This window comes from Bidens hawaiensis, unplaced genomic scaffold, assembly GCF_021521415.1.
Source record: "Bidens hawaiensis isolate Kalapana, Puna unplaced genomic scaffold, B.hawaiensis_p1.1 tig00014095_1, whole genome shotgun sequence".
NCBI lineage: Eukaryota > Viridiplantae > Streptophyta > Magnoliopsida > Asterales > Asteraceae > Bidens > Bidens hawaiensis.
This window is the reverse complement of record NW_027492212.1, coordinates 518,938-528,746: the sequence shown is the minus strand read 5'-3', so window position 1 is coordinate 528,746 and position 9,809 is coordinate 518,938. Positions and strand designations below refer to the sequence as shown.

The window sequence follows — 9,809 nt, the reverse complement described above, 5'->3', positions numbered from 1 at the left end:
ATGTGTCGAATATTGACCAAAAGCTTGAAAAAAAATCAATTTAGTTAAGGGTGTTGGCGGTTAGATGGTTGTGATCTATTAGATATGATTAGTTCGCAATTAGATGACAGTAATAATCCCAAGTTGAACTCTCACTTGGCCCGGATGTGGACATGTGGTCACAAGTTTAGCTTTATTATAACATCGAAAGAAAATCATATATCGGTCATGGAGAGGAAAGATACTGGTTTCATAACGAATGGCATGTCTCAAATATCACCAACGCATTTTGGACGTAATATTTGTGAACAATAGGAGAAATCCGCAATTAAGCATGTTAAAGTGGAAGTAGCAGTTTTGTACTAGGACGCGTGATTTCCTGGAAAGTCTCTACCCAGGTAACAAAAGACAAATTTGTGAGCTCCATGTTGGTAAATCGAACAATATTAGTGGTATGAGAGGTCGAAGGTTACAAATGGTACCAGAGCAACTAATGAGTAGCTTGGGATGGTGAGGCAAACCTTATTGAAGATGATAAGCCATTAGGGTGTTCAATAGGACATCTTAAGTAAGATAATCGACTAGTCGCATAGCATGCTGGCAACATGATCATTGCTTACTATTCTTTTGGCACTAACTCAGGAAGGGATTGAATCTCAGAGGCACTCTTATCATTTGGTAGATCCAAGTCCATGGCCTATTTCCCAAAGGTGGGTGATTGTAACACTCTTGGTAAATCCTACATAATTAAGTTATGGGCAATAGAGATGTTGAGTTCATAAAAAAATGACCACCTCACATATCAAAACATGTTTTAGATGCAATGGCAGATGAGAAAAAGAATAATTAAACATGCTTGAATTTTCCTAGTATTGTACGTGTAACCTTTTAAAAAGTCTTCACATAGACAATTAGATTTATGAACTGTCTGTAGGTAAATCGGATAGTATTGGTGACAGAAAAGTTCTGAGTTACAAAAAATGCCTAGTACTGGCTTTAGGATGACTTTGGACGGATTTATATTGCCTAGTTTTGTTATGCGATAATTAAATTTCCTTTTTGGTTAGTTTGACCTTGGCCCTTGGGTATGTATCCCGATGAGCCATACATAGGCCGATGTCTACATTTTGTATTCTTTGATTATTTTCTACCAAGGAGCTATTTTTTTCATAAAACAAACTAAAAAAAATAAACTTAATTATTCATAAAATAAACATGCATTTTATTCATATATCAAACTTAACTATTGTTTATTAATTTTAAAAACAACACACAATGCATGTAACTAAAGTAATGTGTTTAGATATTTAGATCCGCAATTGCTACTAGGGGCTTGAGATATTGCTGCTTGGTGAGGCCACAGATTCTAGCTTGAGGAAAGCATCAGCTAACATCCCACCAAGACGTACCTGAGCCGGGGTTGTAAGGTGCCGCTTATCTTCTAGCAATGGCAAGCCTTTGGCGTCCACACACTGAACTTTCTGTAGCTTTAATCCTAGTTGTGCTTTTCTCACTGTTTCCATATAGGGTCCGTTTGTTGAAGCTAGAGCTACCTGGACCAAGAAAACTATCAGAAACATGAAACAAACGTATTTTCGTTTTCTTCTGGTAAGTTTGAATATAACTTGCATCATAAATATCCAAGCCGTTTGTGACACTTGGAAAAATAATTGTTTGCAACTAATTAGGACACGTACTAAAACTAATGAAATAGTAAGACTTGGTCATGCCATTTGTTTGTTCCTGTAACTAGATCTTATTGAAAGTTAATTTTGAAACGGGTTATAGAGAAAGTTGAAAAGGCTAAAAGAAAGAGTGTAATTAATTAGTATTTAACTAATAATTTGAATGTTTAGAGTTGTTATCTTGTTAGTTTGAAAGTCCAGAAAGTAGAGTTTGAATTGTAATTTGTTTAGACACTTAATTAGTAAAAATAGATGGCTAGGAACATGTAATTAGTGTGTCAAGAATTATAACAAACTAGAGGAGTACTTACGTGTTAGTGTTCTTGGGCATAATTTCCTTACATATTTACAAATGTGATGAAATGAATATTTGTGTATATATGGTAAGTAGGTGTTACAAACTAAAAAGCCTTACTTGCACAATTGGGAGTAATGGAGATCCAAGATCAACTCTCACACTGTTGAATAATTTTATCAGTCTTTTCTTGTACATTTTAGCATCAGTTTCATTCACCGTGTCACTTTCCCCTTGATACCACAACATCCCTCGAATCAAACCACCATCTCTCTTGGACGCCTTAGCCCTCCTTATAAGCTGCTTGTAGAGAGCACTCCCTCTTTCCCATTGGCTAATGTTGGTCCCCCTAGGACCACCAACCGCACATGGAACCAAACCCAATGGACCAAACCCCGGATCACTTGACAACACCTTGTTAGCAAATGCCATCCCGGGACCCACCCCACATGTCACCTGGACATCAATGTCCTTGTGGAGAGGCTCATGGGCTTCTACCCAAGTGAGATTGGCGGTTAGACGGAGGATTGATGTGTTGCGTTGTGCTTGACGTGGAACGACACCGTCCCATGTGTTGTTGTGCACGCCCCCTCGACCGGACATGTTGCTTTGTCCAGCTAGTATGATTATGTTTTTCCCCTTGGATGCAGAAACATAGGCACCGGTTAGATGCAAAATTAGACACAGGAAGGCTAGCATTGTTGTTTGCTTATTGTTGAGAAGTTGGAAATTTTGAGGCCATTGTTGTATGAACTTTATAGGGTAGTTTTTTCTCACATACATATCCTAGATATGGGAAGTTGTCTAAGCTAACGTCCTGAATTATATAAAGGGGATAATGAATACGGTGATGTTAATTGTCTAACCTTGTACGAAAAGCCCATCAAAACTAAGTGATTTTAACTTTTAATTAAATATAAGGAAAGTCAGTGGTCTTATTATTTCCTATTTCTAGTCCATTAATTCTTCACTTTTTATTCATATATTATCCTCTTCGTTGTTTCTCAATATTCGCTATATATGAAAGAATTTCCAAACAGACCTTACATAATTCTTCCTACATCATAAATTGATAAAATAAAGAAGTCTCCATTCACAATATTCTACCAGGTTTAATTTAGACAACCAAATAAAACTTTCAAATCTGACATATTTTATATATAAAAATTTGTCATGAAAATTTAACAACTAAAAGTTTAGCATTAAAGAGATTTTTTTTAATTGGTGACTATCAAAATATAAATAATCATAATGTAAGCATGATATTTCATTTAAAATGAAATAAAAACTTTTAATTGATTTTCTCATGGATTTTCGAAGGCACATTTAAAGAATAATTTCCAATCCAAGATGCTTTAATAATTTATGAATTCACTTTGTAATGAACAATTAGTAGTGTCATATTAGCACCCGACGCCAATCCTTAGTATATTACTTTTTCTTAACGGCATCATATGCCCCAACTCCACTTTCAAATTACACCTTTTAACAATCATGAAATTTGAATACCATATAACACCATTTGTAAAATAAAGTTAATCCAAATAAAAGCTACATTTAAGGCCCTTTGGCCCATTATGAACCGTTAAACTTAAATTAAATGAGCTTTTATTTATATCGATGTAACGTTTATTTATGTATTAATAGTATACATATTTATAGATCCTTCAAATATTTATAAAATGATATACTACATGAAAAATTATAAGTTGAAAAGTATAGTAAAGCACAATGATATCTGCTGACTTATTCCACCAATAATATCTATAAAATCGTATTTTAACCTTGTAAAGACTAGCAGTAACTAAGGGGCTGTTTGTTTTTCCTCAAAATCTCTTCAAGACCACTTTTCTCTTTGCCGCGCAGAACACGCGCTTGTAGTGTGTTTGTTTTCCCGAATAGATTTCATTAAAAAACCTCTTCGCGCCCTCTTCTCCTAGAAGTGTTGTTCAACCCTCTTCCCACCTCTTCATTCTTATTTTTCCATCAGACTCCTCCCAAACCCTAGCCAAGCTCGACCCTCTCTTCTCCTTCTCCTTCTCTTCGCCTCCTCCACCCTCCACCCCCACGCCGGCCGCCCTCCTCCACTCCGGCCACCCTCCTCCACCGCGGCCACCCTCCTCCACCGCCGACCACCCTGAACAGCCGCCGTCTCTCTCTCTCTCTCTCTCCACCACAGATCCACGGTTCTCTCCCTCTCCACCACAGGTTTGCTTCTCTCTTTCCCTCTCATACTATTATCTATTACCTTTTGTTTGATTTTCATAAGTGATTTTGTTAGATTTTGTTAGATTGTTAAAGTTTTAGATTGAAAGATTTTGTTAGGTTTTTGTTAACTTTGTTAGATTATTAGATTGTTAAAGTTTATTGTTAGATTTTTGATAGTTTTTTGTTAACTTTGTTAGATTATGTTACACTGTTAAAGTTTTAATTTTTGTTAATTGTTAAAGTTTTTTATTAATTTGGTTAGATTGTTATTAGTTTGTAGAAAGTTTAGGTTTGTTGAAAATTGTTATTAGTTTTTTGTTGAATAAAGTTTGTAGTTTTTTGTTAATTGTTAAAGTTTTTTGTTGAATAAAGTTTGTAGTTTTTTGTTAATTGTTAAAGGTTTTGTTAGTTTTGTTATATTGTTATTAGTTTGTAGAAAGTTTAGGTTTGTTGAATATTGTTATTAGTTTTTTGTTGAATAAAGTTTGTAGTGACATGGTTGTTTAAAAGGGTGGATCGAGATGACGGCTAAAAATTTAGGACTTATGAAGTAGTTTTTGTTTTGTTGAAAACATTATTTGCTTTTGGTGTATGTTTTTTTGTTTTGTTGAAAACATTATTGGTTTTTAGTTATGTTGAAAACATTCTATGCTTTTTGGCTATGTGACATGGTTGTTTATACTTTATGATAATGGTTGCTTTTTTATTACTATGTGACATGGTTGTTTATGTTTTATTAACAGGTTCATAATGAATAATGATGAGAAAATACTTCTAGTAGTTGTTATGTACTTGTATATCCGCTTTTTTGGAAGAGGGGTTTGAAACGAAAGCGAGACAATGATTCGGCAATGACGGGATATAAATACACGTTAGAGTTATTACAAGGAAATCCCAAACAATGCATTGAATTGCTACGCATGTCCCGTGCATCATTTGTCCGACTATGTGCACATTTTAGAACAAATTATTCGTTAAAGGATAGTAAACATATTTCGGTTGAGGAAAAGATGGCTATGTTTTTTATGATAATCGGCCATAATCAACGTTGTGTGGTTATCAAGCGTAGATTTCAACACTCAAAGCAAACAATTCATAAATTCTTTCATGAAGTGTTGGATAAAATGATGCTTTTCGCCAAAGATATGACAGTACCAACTTCTTTCAATCTGAATCCAAACATTCCGGGACATAACAAGAGGCTACGAAAGATTTTTAAAGGAGCGGTTGGTGCACTAGATGGGACCTTGATACATGCTGTTGTTCCTACTAGGCAACAAGATTTATATAGAGGAAGGGGAAATGGTGATTGTTATTAAAACGTATTAGCAATTTGTGATTTTAACATGTTTTTCACTTTTCTTGTGGCAGGATGGGAAGAGGTAGCACATGATTCTAGAATATTATCAGAGGCATTATCAGATCCACATGCGCCATTCTCATTTCCACCATCAGGTATTTTTATTGTTTGTTAATTATTTATATGTTAGTTTAATATTGTAATTAATTGTAAATATTTACAGAGAAATACTATCTTTGTGACGCCGCATATGCACACATACGAGGATTTATGGCTCTATATCGTAATGTGAGGTATTGGCTTGGAGATTTTCGTCGGAGACGTGCGTTAACCAATAAAGAAAAATTTAATCATGCACATGCAAAACTTCGAAACGTCATTGAGCGTGCTTTTGGTGTCTTGAAAGCAAGATTACCTATATTGAAGAGGATGGCACCATTTCCATTGGAAACACAAAGGAACGTTACCGTTGCATGTTTCGCGCTACATAATTTTATTAGAAAACAGGGTTTGGAAGATGAGTTTTTTACACAATACGATCAACCCGATGTGTCGCTTGGAAATAGTCGTGGGCAAATTGATGCTGATGAAGACGAGGTTGAAGCACTTGACACTGCATCAGATCGGGAATATATGATTCAGTTACGAGATGGAATTGCTGAGCAGTTAATGCAAAGTACGGAATAAATGATTTAAAAAATGTTTGTGGTATTATGAATGTTATTTCAGTATTGTTGACTATTATTTTAATTTGGATGTTTTAAGACCTTTTTTATTTATATGTCAGTTTATTTAAATTTCAGCTTATTTTAGCAGTCTGCAGATATCAAAAAACAAACAGTCTTCTTGTTGCAGACTGCAGAGTTTTGGTCCAGCTCTTCTGCTACAGATGTTGGTAGATATGGTCCGTAGACTTCAGACATTTTACCTCTGAAAAACAAACAACACCTAAATTATTTACAATAATACACTTTGAAAGATTAACCAATACAAAAAGAAGTACATCAATTGTCTTTTTTAGCTATAATTAACAAATAGTATGTCATTACCCTAACTCAAATTAACAAAACTTTCTTACCTTTTGCCCTCACAAAATTAAACCAAACGGAAAATCATTAAACTAGCTAGTGTCATTTTCCAACTGCAGTTGGACCAGAGTTCTTGATGTTTCCCAAATCTTCAAAATTTGGAGCATCATGTCCCTTTACCTCCGAAACTGGAACCCGGGTTCTTAATGTTCCCAAGAAATGTAACGGGAAAGTCATGTCCCTTTCCTCTTGGACTTGGTCTAGAGTTTTTGATATTCTCAATCGATTCGACATTTGAAAATGCATGTCCCTTTCCTCCTAGACTTGGTCCCGAGTTTTTGATATCACCAAGCGATTCAGCATTTGAAAATGCATGCCCCTTTCCTCCTGGACTTGGCTCGGAGTTTTTGATATCACCAAGTGATTCGACATTTGAAAATGCATGTCCCTTTCCTCTTGGACTTTGTCCGGAGTTTTCGATATCTCCAAGCGATTCGGCATTTGAAAATGCATGTCCCTTTCCCCTTCGACTTGGTCCGAAGTTTTTGATATCTCCAAGCGATTCGACATTTAAAAATGCATGTCCCTTTCTTCCTTAACTTGGTCTAGAGTTTTTGATATCCTCAAGCGATTACACATTTGAAAATGCATTTCTCTTTCCTCCTGGACATGTGTGACACCCCACATTTTCACGTTAACACCGTTAACCCAAACTCTGTTATCTTACACGTCATGCATAACATTTACACGAGTCAATAGCGAGCCACACACATGAGTCCGTCTATACGCGTTGGTGATTAATGTCGAAATGGTTACGTTAATAACTTGTATGATTTAGTTGTTGCACGATAAGTGATTTTCTGTCACATGCTTTTCCATATTATTATAATTCTAGTTAAAAAACCACGTCTCGCGGAGCGTAGCATGAAGCCACAGCCGCTGCGCGGCTCGGGGGACGACAAGATTCGGGACATACATGGTTTTATGGTTTTATGATTCGGAAAGATTAGTTATTTCTCACATACATAAGATAGGTTTTGAGACCATTGTTGTATGTATTTTATAGAGTAATTTCTCACATACATATCCTAGATATGGGAAGTTGTCTAAACGTCCTGAATTATATAAATGATTGAAGTGTTTTAACGTACCAAGTAATGTATTGATGTAATAATGAAATCCTAGAAATGATAATTAATTTGTCTATTGAGTTTTATAAGCGTCTTAAATTATGTATATGCATGATTTTGAGAGTGTTCAAATATTCTGTGTGTGTGTTCATTTTCAAAATGTTTCTAGTAGGTTGTGTGTTTCCAAAATGTTATGCTGGCTTTAGATTAAATTCTCTGTGCATGGTGTAGCAATTATTTTGTAGGTTGTGTGTTTCCAAAATGTTAACTTGCATGACTCACTTTCAGATTAAATTATTTTGTATGTATAAGAAATCAATGATCAAATAAAACAAAAGGTTTATGCAAATAACGAGAACGCATTCTATGTGTAATTAAAGTTCTAATTTGTATATTAAGTAGACCAAATAATATTCTTTATATTATAGATCTCAACTATTACAAGAATTTTGTTTAAAAGTTGTAGTTCTTCACACAAGGATATGACTATATATTGTAACTGTTCAGTTTAGTCAGTGAAAAAGCCTCTTATCTTATCTGTTATCTACTACTTTTAGCTGGTATAGCTCATTGTTACTAAGCATCGTTAGCACTCAACTTAAGTTACCACTGAACATAAGTTATTGTTGCTTGTTATTGACATACTACTTGGAATTAAGTTGTCATTACTTAGTAATAACCTAACACTGAGCTCAAGTGTCACTGCTCATCCAAGTTTACATTTTCATGCAACCATTAATCTTGTTGATCGGGCAGCACTATTTCATCAAGAGCTTACTCACTCGAAGGCTTGAACCTTGCCAAGAGCATTGTCTTTGGAACCACATCATTTTATTTATTTATTTATTTACATTTAATATTGTTTGAGGTAGTTCTAGGTAGTTTTATTCTTTGTTATATGTAATTTTGTGATTATGTATATGTAATCACAAGTTTACAAATGTATAAAACCAATTTATTTATCTTTACGCACACATGTATTTTGTACTATATTGTGGTGTGGTAAAGTAGCGTCATACACTTCTCCTATATCCTTGTATTTTTCAGTTGATTTCTCATGTATTAGAGTTTCTGGTTAAACTTGAGTAACGGACTTCGAGAAACCCACATCACATGGGTTGAGTATCCTTTCTTGTGAAATTGTTTATTTTATCCATTGAGAACTTATAAGAAAGCAATTAAAGACGTGAAAAGCACATCTCATATGATCCTGGCAGTTAGTGGAATCCTTTTGGACCATTGGGGATTACTCTTAGCAAATCAATGTGTGAAACGAAAAGGACTACTTATTTTCATGCAATTTGTAACGATAATTTAATGCATGTATTTTCGTTACATAACATCTTCTAAAACTCAGTCTATATGAAACGAAATATATCTTTTCCCAAAATCACAAGTATATGTCACCCTATATAACACACTTATAACAATTCCGAGAAAAATGCACTCGGTCAATCATTTGGATTTTCCTTGTAATAGGAGTTGATGGCATCACACGTCTCTAAAGTCTAAAGTGTAAGGACTTACAACTCCACTTGTGTAAAATGCACTCGGCCAATCACCAAGAACTGCACAAGTACTTGTGATGTTCAAACAATCAATTTAATTCTCGTGAAAAATATATTCAGCCAATTATGAAAAGTTAAGGGTAATTAGGATCTTAGCTTTTGATTTATTTTAATTTATCGTTTCTCGTAAAACGAAAACCTAGACATCCATTCTAGGGTGTTACAAACTGTGGATAAGAATATATTGAGTAATCGTCATTTTTTTGGGTTATTCTGGGCTACTTCTATTTCGAACAAATGCATATGTAGCAATCAAGTGTGGACAAGAAAAAAAAATCATTTGGCTAACGGGTACAACTGTGCATGGTGTAGCAATCAGGTGTGGACAATATTAAAATTTACCTTTGATCGTGTTTAGATATTTTAAGACTATTGAATTGACTAATAGGTACAATGTGGTGGTTGGTGACTTGGTGTTTGATGGTGACTAGGGGCCTGCTAGTCCTAAGTTTTTAATAAAATTGTGGCCGTTCAAAAAGAAAAGATAGAAAGAAAATTACCGTGGTGATTGTTCTTATGATTAAACAAAGAGTAAGTTTAAGCTACTAAGAAAACAAGATTATTAATGTTAAAGAAATGCATCAATCGATTAATGGAGTTCTTAGAGATGATCAAC

At 34.6% G+C, this 9,809-nt stretch overlaps 1 pseudogene across 1 annotated transcript; it reads right to left on the bottom strand.

Annotated features, from left to right (window-relative positions):
- Positions 1-1,185: 1,185 nt before the first annotated feature.
- LOC143545867 (putative carbohydrate esterase At4g34215) lies at positions 1,186-2,751 on the bottom strand (annotated as a pseudogene). Its single transcript, XR_013137517.1, has 2 exons — positions 2,080-2,751; positions 1,186-1,532 (listed from the first exon to the last, which is right to left on the bottom strand). The product of XR_013137517.1 is annotated as a putative carbohydrate esterase At4g34215 (transcript).
- Positions 2,752-9,809: the final 7,058 nt, after the last annotated feature.